A 15,721-nucleotide genomic window follows, 5' to 3' on the forward strand; every position below is an offset into this window, starting at 1 on the left:
ACGTCACAGAATGGCCGACGCGACCCGAAGTCGCATCAGCGCCATACCGACCAGGATAGGGCACGGCGGGGATTACCGGCCACTGTGTCCCAACACTATGCCCACGATCAGCGCCTGGGACAGGGTATGACGGGGGTTACCGGCCACTGTGTCCTACCACTGTGCCCACGACCCGCCGCCCACTCGAGGCCTCGGCACTGTACACCAGGGCCTCGGCAGTCTCAGGATTCGTGCCTGCCGAGACCCCCCACCGCAGTACAAGCCTCGGCACCGACCAGGCCTCAGCCTCGCGCACAATCTGTCCACCGTGGCTTGCACATTCGCCGCCACGTCTGCTCCGAGACACTCCCTGGGCTCCCACGACGCACATGACCTGATGTGACGACCACGCCGCCCCTTTACTCCTAGGACGGACTACTCCGACGGCCACGTCGCCACAGGAACAGGCCACAGGGTTCGGACATGCCGCCCCTGTTGGCACGATGCCGCACAGTAATACATGTACTGTCCCTGCCCTCCCTTCAACTATAAAAGGAGAGGACTAGGGCCACTTAGGGGGGGACCAAAAAACACACACGCACACATTCCAGCTGCTTGAGAGCAACGTCTCAGACGGTCTACACGACACCCTGCCGAGACCTGGGACTAGTTCCTCTCTTCCTTAGCTTGTAACCCCCTACTATGAGCACTTTGGTGCAAGGAATACAAATTCGATCTCTCAGACTGGACGTAGGGTATCGATTGCCTGAACCAGTATAAACCTTGTGTCTCTTTGCATCACCATTCGGAATCGGGAGCACGTAGAACAAATTCACTAGTCGGTTGAGGACCCCCCGGTCCGAAACACCGACAGTTGGCGCGCCAGGTAGGGGGTCTCTGCGTGCTGGTTTCGTCATCCCAGCAGGTTCCGGATGGCAGACCCCGTACGACCATTGCGTCTCGGCACCGTAGTTTGGTTCGGGAGCCTAAAGTTCATGTCTCTAGGGCATGAGTACGACATGGTACTCCTCACTCCCCGAGCCCCACCGTCCGATGATGAAGCTACGCATCGGCAGCCCAGGCGCAGGCGGCGCTCGGGCGGCCGCTCTCGCCGCGCTCGCCAGGCACGACATGAGCAAGGCCACCCCGACGCTACGCGAACCTAGGGCGGCACGCCACTCCCCGCCGATACCCTACGACCAGCTATTGGTACGGGGTCCCTGGCTGGGGACCTGTCTGGCCTGAGCCTGGACAAAGGGAAAACGCCGGTGGCTTGCGATGGTGCCCAGTCGTCAAGCTCCACTCCACCACTCCCTGGAGAACTGACCCCGGCGGAGCAGAATCCGGTGACGGCACCATCCCCATACCCCTTTGGGTTGAGAAATGCCGTCGTTTCTTAAGCCTACACCTACGCTGCCGCTCGTGAGGATCCCTCAGAGCGCTGCCAGCGCTTCGGTCTTGACCTAAGCACCCACGCCGACTCCTCGGATGAGGACGAGGCATGGCCTGGAGTGGATTTCTCCGGGCTCCACGACCCTGGGACTTTGCGCCAGTTCTTGGCCGCAAGCGATTACTGCTTCGGTCACTCCGACTCCGACGACGAAGGCACTTACGACCCTACTCGCGAGTGTTTTCACATTGGGCTCGGGATGCCGAGGGCAGGCGAAGAGGATGAGGGAATAGGTAGCTGCTCCCCACTTCGTCCAGGGGCGGGCGCCATCATGCCCCCACGCAATGTCCTGCCGGCCACATGAAATGAGAACGTCGCTCTTGCACGACCTCAGCGCCCAGACCTAGAGCAGCTCCGTGAGCTCCAGGCCAAGGTCGAGCAAGACCAGCTCCTTCTACAGTAGCTTCGAGACTCTCTCGAACAGGAACAGCGAGGCCACGGCGAAGGCGGGGGAGCCCGACAAAGAGCCCGCGATGTGCATCACCGCATCCATGACGACGAAGGGAGCGAGCAACCCCCAGTCTTCAATCGCGCCAGCCAAAACATCGCGGCTACGGCAATGCTGGTCCGCGCAATGCCCGAGCCTTCTACCACGGAGGGGCGGCGGGTCCGCGGCGAGCTCTGTGATCTCCTAGAGACCGCTGCGGTTCAGTAGGCCGAGAGTTCTGCCTCCCGATGGCGCGGGGGCGCCTCGAACCTTCTCACGGCACCGCCTCGGTAGGACAGGGAAGCCCCGGCTCGTCCCGAGCCCGACCGAGCGCCAATAGCCCACAGGGTCCCCATGCTTCTGGACCACCTCAGCAATCGACGCGAGGTGCAGGGAGACCATGAGGTGGTCAGCAGGCGACAACGCCATGACAATGAGGGGCCCGCTCGGGGCTACCACCCACACCGAGGCGGTCGCTACGACAGTGGTGAAGACTGTAGTCCTTCCCCTGAGCCGCCAGGCCCTCGGGTCTTCAGCAGGGCCATCCGCGCTGCTCCTTTCCCCGCCCGGTTCCGACAGCCGGCCAATCTCATGAAGTACAGCGGCGAGACCAACCCGGAGCTCTGGCTCGCCGATTACCGCCTGGCCTACCAGCTAGGTGGCGCGGACGATGACCTGCTCATCATCCGCAATCTCCCTTTGCTCTTATCGGACTCGACGCGAGCCTAGCTCGAGCATCTCCCTCCCTCGCAAATCCACGACTGGCGCGACTTGGTTAGGATCTTCGTCGGGAACTTCCAGGGCACATACATGCGCCCTGGGAATTCCTGGGATCTCAAGAGCTGTCGCCAGAAGCTGGACGAGTCTCTCCGAGACTTCATCCGGCGCTTCTCCAAACAATGCACCGAGCTACCCAGCGTCGGCGACTCGAAGATCATCCAGGCTTTCCTCTCCGGCACCACTTGTCGGGACTTGGTCCGAGAGTTAGGTCGCAAACATCCCGCGCTCTGCTGCCGTGCTCCTCGACATCGCCACCAGCTTCGCCTCAGGGGAAGAGGCCGTCGGAGCCATCTTCCCCGACGCCGACACCAAGGGTAAGCGGAGGGAAGAGGCCCCTAAGGCCTCAGCCTCCCACCTCCCTAAGAAAAAGAAAAAGGGGCGCCTAGGGAGGCAGGAGGTACTGGAAGCTGATCTGGTCGTGACCACAGAGTGCAAGAATCCCCGAGGCCCCAAAGGCCCTAGGCCCTTCGACGACATGCTCAAGAAACCCTGCCCTTACCACCAGGGCCCGGTCAGGCACGCTCTCAAGGATTGCACCATGCTGCGGCGCTACTACGCCAGGCTCGGGCTCCCCAACGACGACGCCAAGCAGAAGGGCGCCGGTGGTCGGGACGAAGACAAGGACGATGGGTTCCCCGAGGTACGCAACGCTTTCATGATCTTTGGTGGGCCCTCGTCATGCCTTACGGCGCGGCAGCACAAGAGGGAACACCGAGAAGTCTTCTCGGTCAAGGTGGCCACCCCCCAGTACCTCGACTAGTCTCGAAAGGCGATCACCTTCGATCGAGGCGACCACCCCGACCGTATTCCGAACCACGGGCAATACCCACTGGTCGTCGACCCGATCATCAGCAACACCCGACTCTTCAAGGTGTTGATGGACGGAGGCAGCGGCCTCAACATCCTCTACGCCAACACCATGGAGCTCTTGGAGATCGACCGGTCGAAACTACAAGGCGACATCGCACCCTTCCATGGCATCGTGCCAGGGAAGCGCACGCAACCCCTCGGGCGCATCGACCTTCCTGTCTGCTTCGGCACCCCTTCCAACTATCGCAAGGAAGTCCTCACCTTCGAGGTAGTCGGGTTTGGGGGAGCCTACCATGCCATTCTGGGGCGACCGTGCTACGCCAAGTTCATGGCAGTGCCCAACTATACCTATCTCAAGCTCAAGATGCCAGGCCCTAATGGTGTCATCACAATCGAGTCCACGTACGAACATGCGTACGACTACGACGTCGAGTGCATCGAGTACGCCGAGGCTCTTGCAGAGGCCGAGACCCTCATCGCCCACCTCGACCAACTCAGTGGCGAGGTGCCTGACTCCAAGCGTCACGCAGGGGCGTTCGAGCCCGCTGAAACCATCAAACTCATCCCGGTCGACCCCGCCTGCCCCGACGACCGGGCGTTGAGGATCAGCGCCACCCTCGACATCAAATAGGAAGCCGTGCTCATTGACTTTCTCCGTGCGAACGCTGACATATTCGCATGGAGTCCCTCGGACATGCCGGGCATACCAAGGGAAGTCGCCGAGCATGCCCTGGACATCCGGGCTGGATCTAGACCGGCGAGGCAACGCCTGCGCCGCTTCGACGAAGAAAAGCGTAGGGCCATAGGAGAGGAGGTACAGAAAACTCTTGGCGGCCGGGTTCATCAAGGAAGTATCCCACCCAGAGTGGTTGGCTAACCCCGTTTTAGTCAAGAAGAAAAATGGGAAATGGAGAATGTGTGTAGACTACACCGGTCTGAACAAAGCCTGTCCAAAGGTCCCCTTCCCATTACCTCGAATCGATCAAATCGTTGATTCCACCGCAGGGTGCGAGACCCTGTCTTTCCTCGATGCGTACTCTGGTTACCATCAGATCAAGATGAAAGAGTCCGACCAGCTCATGACTTCTTTCATCACACCGTTTGGCATGTACTGCTACGTGACGATGCCCTTCGGCCTCAGAAACGCAGGAGCCACGTACCAGCGGTGCATGACCCAGGTCTTTGGTGACAACATCGGGCAGACCGTCGAGGCCTACGTAGACGACATCGTGGTCAAAACCAGAAAGGCTGAGAATCTCATGAATGACTTGAGGGTAACCTTCAAATGCCTTAGAGAGAAGGGCATCAAGCTCAACCCCAAGAAGTGTGTGTTCGGGGTCCCCCGAGGCATGCTCTTGGGATTCATAGTCTCGGAACGTGGCATTGAGGCCAACCCAGAGAAGGTCTCGGCTATAACCAGCATGGGACCAATCAGAGACCTTAAGGGAGTGCAGAGGGTCATGGGATGCCTCGTGGCCCTGAGCCGCTTCATCTCGTGCCTCGGTGAGAAAGGTTTGCCTCTGTACCGACTCTTGAGAAAGTCCGAGCGTTTTTCTTGGACCCCCGAGGCCGAGAAAGCCCTCGACAGACTCAAAAGGCTGCTCACCAATCCTCCCGTTCTGATACCCCCGGCCATGGACGAGGCCCTCTTACTCTACATCGCCGCAACAACCCAAGTGGTCAGCGCCGCCGTAGTAGTAGAGAGGTAGGAAGAAGGGCATACTCTGCCTACCCAGTGACCTGTCTATTTCATCAGTGAGGTGCTCTCCGAGACCAAAGCGCGCTACCCCCACATCCAGAAGCTAGTCTACGCCGTGGTCCTAGCCCGGCGCAAACTGTGCCACTACTTCGTGTCACACCCAGTGACTGTGATATCATCCTTCCCCCTGGGCGAGATAGTTCATAACCGAGAGGCCTCGGGCAGGATAGCCAAGTGGGCTGTCGAGCTTATGGGGGAAACCTTGACCTTTGCACCTCGAAAAGCGATCAAGTCTCAGGTCTTGGCCGATTTCGTGGCTGAATGGACAGATACTCAACTGCCACCCTGCTCAGATTCAGATGGAGTGCTGGACCCTGTACTTCGACGGATCCCTGATGAAGACCGGGGCAGGCATTGGATCGATTGCCTTCTAAGAAATTGCATTGAGGAATGCGCATAGCTTCACGGTGGCTAGACGTACATTTGGAGGTAGAATTCCTCTTAATGCAACTGGAAGCAATTGCGTCGTGAGCACATGGTAGTCATGGGACTTTAAGTTTAGGAATTTCTTCTCTAGCACATTTATTATACCCTTTATATTCAAGGAGAATCCAGATGGTACCTTGATACTTGCTAGGCATTCAAACATGATTTTCTTCTCTTCTTTGCTAAGAGTGTAGCTGGCAGGACTTAAGTAATAGCATTCATCATCTGTCTTCTCTGGATGTAGGTTGTCTCGTTCTTTCAAACACTACAGGTCTTGTTGTGCTTCAAGTGTGTCCTTAAGCTTCTCATACACACCCATGAAGCCTAGCAGGTTCACACAAAGATTCTTCATTAGGTGCATCACGTCGATCGCGCTACGGACCTCTAGGACTTGCTAATAGGGTAGCTCCCAAAATATGGACTTCTTCTTCCACATGGGTGCGTGACCGTCAGTGTCGTTCAGAACAAGTTTGCTGCCATGTGCCTTTCCAAATACTACTTTCATATCCTTGACCATATTGAGTACATCCTCACCAGTTCGGTTGCCCGGCTTGGTCTGGTGGTCTGCCTTACCTTTAAAATACTTGCCTTTCTTTCTTAGGGGGTGATTCATAGGAAGAAATCGACGATGGCCAAGGTACACGACCTTTCGACATTTTTCAAGAATATACCTTTAATGTCATCGAAACAGTGCGTGCATGCATTATATCCCTTGTTTGATTGTCCTAAAAGATTACTTAGAGCATGTCAATCATTGATTGTTACGAACAACAATGCTCGCAGGTCAAAGTGCTCTTGTCTGTGCTCATCCCACACACGTACACCTGGTCTGTTCCATAAAAGTAGAAGTTCTTCAACTAGTGGCCTTAGGTACACATCGATGCTGTTGCCAGGTTCCCTTGGGCCTTGGATGAGCACTGGCGTCATAATAAACTTACGCTTCATGCATAACCAGGGAGGAAGGTTGTAGATACATAGAGTAACAGGCCAAGTGCTATGACTACTGCTCTGCTCCTCGAAAGGATTCATACCATCCGTACTTAAAGCAAACCTTAAGTTTCTTACGTTATTTGTAAACTCTAGGAATTCTCTATCGATTGCTCTCCACTGAGACCCATCAGTAGAGTGTCTCAACATATTATCTACCTTATGGTCTTCTTTGTGCCATCGCAATAACTTTGCATGGTCTTTTGTTTCTGAACAGACGTTTCAAGCGTGGTATTATAGGAGCATACCACATAATCTTGGTAGAGATTTTCTTCTTGGGACGTTCGCCCTCAACATCACCAGGGCATCTCGCCTGATCTTATACCGCGATGCATGACATACTGGGCATGCATCTAACTTCTCATACTCCTCACCATGGTAGAGGATGTAGTCATTAGGACATGCATGTATCTTCTAGATTTCTAATCCCAAAGGGCAGACTACCTATTTTGCTTCGTACGTAGTGGCGGGCAATTCGTTATCCTTCGGAAGCATTTTCTTTTGGATTTTTAGTAACTCCCCAAATCCCTTGTCAGATATACCATTCTTTGCCTTCCATTGTAGCAATTCCAGTGTGGTACCTAACTTTTTCTACCCCGCATCACAAGTTGGGTATAGCAATTTCTTATGATCCTCTAGCATGCGCTCGAACTTGATCTTCTCCTTTTTACTTTAGCATTCTCTTTGTGCGTCACGAATGGCCTAACCAAGATCATTAGTGGGCTCATCTTCTACCCCTACCTCTTTTTTCAGCTTCCCCCATTGTAGTATCATTGAAGGCACCATATTCAGCAATAATGTCATCATCGTCCCATTGTTCTTCTTCACCTTCTTCCATTACAACCCCGGTTTCTCCGTGCTTCATCCAACAAATATAGTTTGGCATGAAACCCGACTTCAACAAGTGTGAATGAAGACTCCTTGAGCTAGCATATTCCTTCAAATTCTTACATATGGCACATGGGCAGCACATGAAACCATTGCGTTTGTTTGCCTCGGCCACACGTAAGAAAGAATGCACACCCTCAATGAACTCTTGGGAGCGGTAATCAGCATTATACATCCAATGCCGGCTCATCTGCATTAAATGACATACATACCATATTAAAATATAGAACATAATTAGTTAATTATACGACATGCATGCCACCACACAAGGTATTAATTGATGAAAGTCTCGCTATAATGTAGACAATCCCAACTACCACTAAAAAAACTAAAGCTAAAATGCACTTCAGCAGCATAAGGATTTCGCGACCAATCTCAACTAAAATAGATAGATCATGCGTTTGTTCAACATCTATGTGCTTCTTCCGCAGGATCACTGCCTCATCAGCCGTCGTAGCCGCCTGTGCAAGAGAGTTTTGCATGTGTTCAAAATACTCTTCCTCCCAATACCAGCCTGAACATCTAGTGCCGTCCCACTGAAATTAAAACAAAAAATTAGAACTTTAATCACAATCATCATGAAAATAAGTATAAATTAACCATAATCATCAAATGCGACAAAATAACTCACATTGCGATCCGGACACTTGTAGAAGATACGGCCCTTGTTGGGACACTCCTTCCTCACCCGGTACTCCACCACAATCTTCTCCTCACACTTACCGCATGCAATGAGAGGGAGGTCTGGCCTCAGTCGCTTTGAAACCCGATGAGAGGCCGAGGACCCGGAAGCAGTTGCCATCTACTCTCTATACTCATTTTTAATATAATATAAATTTCTCATTTTATAAACAAATAAAATTAAAAAAAACTCTAAAATTCTCTATATCTCTAAACCATGAAGTGTGCTATACATGCTAGAAATGAAAGCTGAATACTAGTTTTGAATAACTACTTTAACCTTCCTTCATCCAAATATGCAAACTTTAAAGTGATTTTGAGCTTAAATGGCTTACAAATAAAAAAATCAACCATAAAAAACCACATATATCTAGTCCACAAAATGAGATATGCTACTGATGAAATATGATAGTATAAAGTTGGTAACCTTTAGAACCGAAGAATCGATGGAGGAATCGAAGAAATCTTGTGATTACCGATGATGAGGAAGAAAAGAGGCCGGCGATGAAGCAAGAACACTGAGGTCGAAGTGGCTCGAGCTCGGGGAGGAAGAAGGGGTATATAGGAGACCTTTAGTCCCGGTTAGAGACACCAACCGGGACTAAAGGTCCCTTTCTAGTCCCAGATGGAGCCTCCAGCCGGGAGTAGACTTTTACTCCCGGTTGGAGGGACCAACCGGGAGTAAAAGTTAACCTTTAGTCCCGGTTGGTAGCTCCAACCGGGACTAAAGGTCCCCTGCAGCAAAAGCCAGTCGTAGTAGCCATTGGGCAGGGACTAAACATCAACATCAATTGTTGCATCACTTCATGCCTACGATACATGAAAGATAAGCTTGGACTTCTTCAAGAATCAAGTACTACAGAAAGATAATCATAACAAGTTTGTGTTTCACAATACATGTTTTATAATCTATTCTATAATTAAGAATCTAATCTCTCAATAGTTCGACTAAGAGAACGTGCTTTGCACAAATACCAAGCTATAGTTGGTCACCAATCAAAGATGATCCAGAAGATTTTCTAGTCCAAGATGTGATGTCTAACTTCTTGCAGCTGAAGCATGCAGATGGCTGAAGCTATAGTTAGAAGTATTCTGCATATAAGTTGTTTGTTAATTTTTAAAGTTAAAGTACCATTGATATCCTAAAAAAATATGTATCAACATGTGATGCATTACCTCTTTTATGGAGTTAGAACCTCTTTATATATGATATTCTTTGTGAATATATCCTTTGTTGCTTTCTTCTTTCCATTCCCTTTCTCTTTCCCCTTGTTCACGTCCTTCTCAGCAGCTGGCATGGCTAGGATCCTAATGTTTGATCTTGTCGTAGCTCTTGATAGCGCCACATACAATTGGCTATGCGAGAACACTGGTTTCAATAAGTATACCCCGACATTAGGGATAGTCTGCCCCTGCAACTTGTTAACGGTCATCACGAAGCTGAGCCGTATAGGGAACTGCTTTCGCTTAAATTGGAAAGGGAACATCTCATCGTTCGACGGGCATAAGGGTATACGAGGCAGAAAAACCCACTTTCCAGTGTGCTGTCCCAACATAATTTCCACGTCTATGGTATTCTTTTGAAACCCCCGTATGATAAGCATGGTACCATTACAAAGTTCGTTCGTAGGGTCAATGTTCCTAAGCAATATGACCGGACAACCAATCTTCAGCTTCAATACATATGGAGGTAGACAATTGGGTGTCAAAGTGTTAAGGAATTCCTCAGGGTAGTAATTGTGCGGATCATCCACCGCGCAATCAAAACTAAGGTACACCATCTCTTTCTCATGGAAATGACCTATCATCTTCATATTAATCATATCAACCTAGTCGTTCTGCGTAGATAAGATTGCTCAAGAGGTGATATAATCTTTGCTTGACATATTCGCATTGAGGTTAGGGAATATGCAGTCAATTAGAGTATCAAGGTCACTATCTTCCCCGGTGTGCGATACACATATATCATGAGGAAGACAGATTTCATCATCAATAGTTGCCTCCTCAGATCCTCCACCGACGCGCAACAAGTATTCTGCAAACCACGGGTCGCTCTTTGCCCTCATATTGCACACCAGTTTTAGGTGTCGCATGGAATCACAAAGGTACGACATACATAGTGAGGCACCGACCACCTGAGCGCTCGACCCTCTCCAAACAACAGGAAGAACCTGTCTGAAATCTCCACCGAACATCACGGTCTTCCCACCGAACGATAGCTCTGGTCAGTCCATTATATCATGGAGACTATTGTCCAGCGCCTCGACGGACTGCCTCTTTATCATGCTAGCCTCGTCCCAAATAATGAGAGATGATGCTTGAAGCAGCTTGGCAGTACCACTCTGTTTCATGAAGGTATAAAAGGCCCCATTATCAATAGTGAGGGGAATCTTGAAGTGCGAGTGGGCGGTTCTACCACCAGGCATTATTGAGGCTGTGACACCAGATGTAGCTATTGCCACATCAATCTTTTTATGACTACGTATAGTAGCGAGAAGTGCTCTATACAGATAAGTCTTTTCGGTCCCACCAGGACCATCCACAAAGAAGAGACCCCCATCCTCGTTATCAACCGAGGACATGATCTCATCATATGTAGCCCGTTGCTCCTCGTTAAGGGTGTCTAATAAAACCACATCATCCTCATTAGCCTCAATGCTAGCCTCCTCAAAAATCTCTCTAGGAATATCACGAGAGGCATCATATGTGTCATCAATATCAGGAGTGGGTACATCTTTATATCCTTCTGTATTGATTGTAGCAATTTTTGAATATCCATGAGGACCATCTGCTCCACCATGAAGGTGGATTGATTATTGCGCATGTAGTCCTCTGACATTGCTTCCTTGTGTTTCTCCCATAGTCCAAACACATCACTGGGCTCACAAAATACCAATATTGTTGCAAAGAGCCTTCGCAGCGCATATGGCATCATCCACCCGGTTGCCTCAGTGAGACTCTCGTTCAACGTGTTGTCCTCTTCGATTAAGCCTCCTCTTTCTGTAGCTTCACGGAAGGTTGGTAGGATTTTGCCATCCACGGTCCTTAGACACTCAAAGGAGGTTACACCTGCCACGTGGTTCAAGAGAACCCTAAGATAGTAATGCTCCCCCCTTGGCTGGATTGGTAGACATGATTCTTCCAATCTATCATAATGTATCATGACGTACCCTATTTTGCCAAACTTTGCCCTGTGCTTGCCACATATAGAACTCAGGAAAGTCCCGATACAATATACCTTGAGCTGTTTCATCTGTCATATTCTTCTCGAAGTATGTTGTAAGCATTGACTTGTCAGCACCTATACGATCAAGCACTCATCGAATCCCCTGGCATCGATGAAATGACACCATGTGCATGTCTAGAAGATGTAGTTGTAAGGACAAAACAGAAGGGTACCTATCACTCAAATCAAACTCGTATATCCTCGATAAGGCTTCTAGGGGGTTACTCATCTAGCATCTCTGTACTGCTTGATCTCATCAACGTTCCTTTCACTATCCTTCTTGTCAACCTCTCTCATAGCCACAAACGCCCGATCATGACCATTGTAAATGTACTTAAATAGATACTTGACTGCCTTGATGCCCCCACATGCCTCAACATTGATGTGGCAGTTGAATAGACGGAGGAGATACGGGTTATAAGGCATGACCCATCTGTTGTCAAGCTCGTATCTGTGAACTTTTTCTTTTCAGCCATCTTCACGCCGTCTGTAAACTGGATATGAATCCTTGCCTTGTACTGTGACATCGTAGAAAGGTCTAGGGTAATGGTTCTTGTAGGAATCATGACCCTTTGTGCATGGACAATCGTAATTAAGCACTCCGCAAGGGCCATGCATCATATGTTTGGTAACCATCTTATACAAGACTAGGTACTTCTTGTTCGGGAGCTCAACTAAGATGAGGCAATCATACTACTCTAGACACATGATCTTGTACTTCCTATCCATGATTAGCAAAAAATGTGCATGCGGCAGACCCCTCTTCTAGAACTCCACAACATAAACATGTGCCTGCACCTTTCCAAGGATATCCTTTTTTAGTAGTCTATCCTTCAGCTCTTGTAGTTTTGCTCTAAAGACCCGAACAACAAGATCTGAATGATCTTGTGGTGTCTGGCCAGGGTAGAGTTCACACTTGATCTCATCCTAGTTTGGGTTACATGTCATAGTCAGGAAGATGTCTAGTTTACCAAACCTCCATACCAGAGCCATGGCATCCATGTACCGACGCCTCATGTCACATGGGCCTCCAATAAATGATGAAGGCATCACTGTCTGTTTTCCAACAGCTTCTGCTCTACCTTCACCGGCATGTAGGCTATCATCAAATCCTTGGTAGAGGTTGGCCCTAATATCATCTTGATGGTTGCGTATATAATCTAATCAAGAACTCTCAATCTTGATGTACGTGTCGACTGCAAACTACTAGAATAGACGCTTGCTGTATAGTATGGGGTTAAATATTCCTAGACGCATCTAAAACTTGTAGCAGTAGTAGTCATGCACAGACACGCATAGTCTACCAGGGGAGTCTACAAAAAATAGCCATGAATTAGAGTTGTTTGTAGAATAACCACTAAGGTACATGGATGCAAAGTATTTAAATAAGAAGAATAACAAACCTATTTCTTCTTTTGACCCACTACAAGCCTTCTATAGGGCACGATACTTGATGACTTCTTTCATACTAACTCCTTTCTTCAGAATATTCATGTGCCACCCAAGCTCACCCTTAGGGAATAATAGAGGGTATGAAAGAGCATCATAACATCCATGATATGAGCGGATGTCGTGTCTGCTTCTATCTTTCCCATGTAGGACAACACTATTCTAGAACTGACCAAGGAGTTCGCTTCCCTCGATCCAAACAGTAGCCACCTCTAAAGTTGATGGTACATTGTATGTTCTCTAGTCCAACCTCTGGTCAAGGTTTAGTGTGACATGATAGCCCTCGAGGTGGTCAACCTGGCCCACACTCCTAAGATGTTGTGAGTATGGGTTGTCACAAAGGATGGCCACAAGCCTCTTAATGACTTCTTTGTCTTTTTGGCACTTCTCTTCATGACATCGTCAATAGTGGTGCTCAAGGCTTAGATCATCGTCGTAGAAGTAAAGCTCAAGATGTCTTGGCTCCTTACCCTCTTCTCTACCAAATGACCTTATGTTGTGATAGATTTGGCCATGTGCATGAAAGGTGTATATGCCACTATTCTTCCAGCTTGCAGTAGCGCTATCGAGGCGACAATATAGAGAAGTGAAAGAGAAATGGTCATTGAAAAAACTAATATTGTTATGAAAGTGCCTAGCATCTGCGTCATTACTTGACCAAAGCCTCATAAGCTCATTAGGTACGTTCAGTTCATTGAGCTCGACCTTTCTATCGCGACAACAAAACCCACGTGGTTCATGCTCAAACCTTTTCGCATCGCAGTGCTCGCAATTTGCAACAGGTTTTAACATATGGGTATCTGTAGGTATGTTACTATACACCTCATTGTATTGATCAGGTACTTTAGGGACAGAAGTCATGTCTTCCTCAAGGTCATTGTCTTGGACATCATCATCATCTTCCTCTTCTGAAATAACATTTAAGCCATAATAGTTTAGATAAAGTAGTGGAATATTTGATTTATATTCGGTCTTTCATACAAATACCTTGCCCGACAAATATGTATCCCTCATCCTCTTCCTCATCCTATTCAAATATATCTCCCTCATCATCATCTATGGTCGTCAAAGATACATGAGTTAGTATAACTATGGGTAAAAATAAACAAAGGAGTTCAAATAGTTTATAGAATGTTACAAAATAGTGTAAATTACCACTATCATCAAATAGTGGTATCATTGGTGCATCTGATGCAGGTTGAGGGCTAGGCCCTGTCCTTTTTGATAATCATGTAATGACCATGGTTGAGTTAGGTATAATATGGTATACAATATAGGTCACCTAAATAGGGTCATGAGGCATTAGTATTTACCGTTGTTGGTCAGGACTGATTGAGGCAAGGGTGTGTTATCATTCGGGTATTCTTCAGCCATGCATTCACAATCATCAAACATTGGTTCCGTCGGTGTGGATGATGTAGCCTGAATGTTGGGTCCTGCCCTTTCTATTAATCACGGAATTACCATGGATCGGTTAGGTATAATATGGTATATATATGTCCCCTAAATGGGACAATGAAGCATCAATATATACCGTTGTTGGTCATGACTAATTGTGGCAAGGGTGTGTTAGCACCCACTCGGTCTTCAGCCATGCAGTCACCATCTTTATTAGATGCCCTTGTGTTTGAACCAATGCGACGCTCAAACATTGTGTTATGACGCGTGAACAACGCATGTCTTTGTCCAGATGGAACATGTGATCTTTTTTGTCATATGGCCAGATAGTAACTCATCACATCCTTCATCATCGACCTCCTCATGAGGTGGAGGAATATAAAGAGGTGTTGCTCTGGACTCCGGGATAAACTAATCATTGGATTTCGCCGTGTATCCATTAGCTCCCGATGCTCCCACGGTGGGGCACACAGGCTCAGGAATATATAACGGGTTCTCCATGGCAATAGACTCTAGGTGTAGCGTGTGCTTCCGTATCTCTCTAAATTTGTTGTCAGCTATTTTCAAGGCCTCCTTATGCTTGGGTTCACTATTATGCAACCTTTGACGCTCACGCCTTACTTGCCTCTGATCAGGCGTCATATTTTTATAGCGCTCCCTATCATATAATTTTTTTGACTCATTTCTCTTAGGGTGGTTCATGGTGTTAGCAGAATCAGATGTAGCTACATAATAACATATTAGCATTATATTAGGAAATATAGACAGCGACATCTTACTTATATTTACAAAACATCTATTAGAATGCAACAACACCATAATCATGGAGGAACTTTATAGAAAAATAGTACCTAGGTTCTCTTTATCAATCTACATGGGTTGATAGGAATCGTTCCTATGCAACCAATTACTATTTCATCGTTATTTGTGTCTTCATTGTCTAATACAACTCCATCAGCTACAAGATAATTATTACACAATAAATAAGAGCCAAAGAATAATACACATTGATTGGATTAAATTTGATTGTTGTGTCACCTCTCGATCCACCAGTGAGGGTAGTTTCTTGTTTTTTTATTTGATATTTTTCACGACATTTCCTATTTATTTCATTCTTTTGTTCCGCATACCGTGCTCTTTCCCTTTCTCGTTTGCGTTGCTTAGCATCGTCAGCTTGTGTCTGTGAATTGGATACACTCTCACAACCTGGTCCATTATAGGTATCATGGATCAATACATAATGAATGCAAATTATTGTTGGTCTAAAGTAAATTCATATCCATATGTACATCAGCAGTTACCTGAATTGGTGGTGTTTGTCAAGTTTCCTAATGAAGTGCGACCATCGTTATTTTCCACTGGATCCATGTAGAAGATATTGGCTAAAAAAGTTTATAAAGAAGATATAGGTTAGCCTAAATAAGTTCACATAAACCTGTAGCAGCACATAAGCCGAACGAG

General features: G+C 48.1%; 1 pseudogene; it reads right to left on the bottom strand.

Moving 5' to 3' along the window:
- Positions 1–13,102: 13,102 nt before the first annotated feature.
- LOC136531733 (uncharacterized) lies at positions 13,103–15,034 on the bottom strand (annotated as a pseudogene).
- Between the last annotated feature and the right edge of the window lie 687 nt (positions 15,035–15,721).

Source organism: Miscanthus floridulus, unplaced genomic scaffold (assembly GCF_019320115.1).
Source record: "Miscanthus floridulus cultivar M001 unplaced genomic scaffold, ASM1932011v1 fs_428_1_2, whole genome shotgun sequence".
Lineage (NCBI taxonomy): Eukaryota > Viridiplantae > Streptophyta > Magnoliopsida > Poales > Poaceae > Miscanthus > Miscanthus floridulus.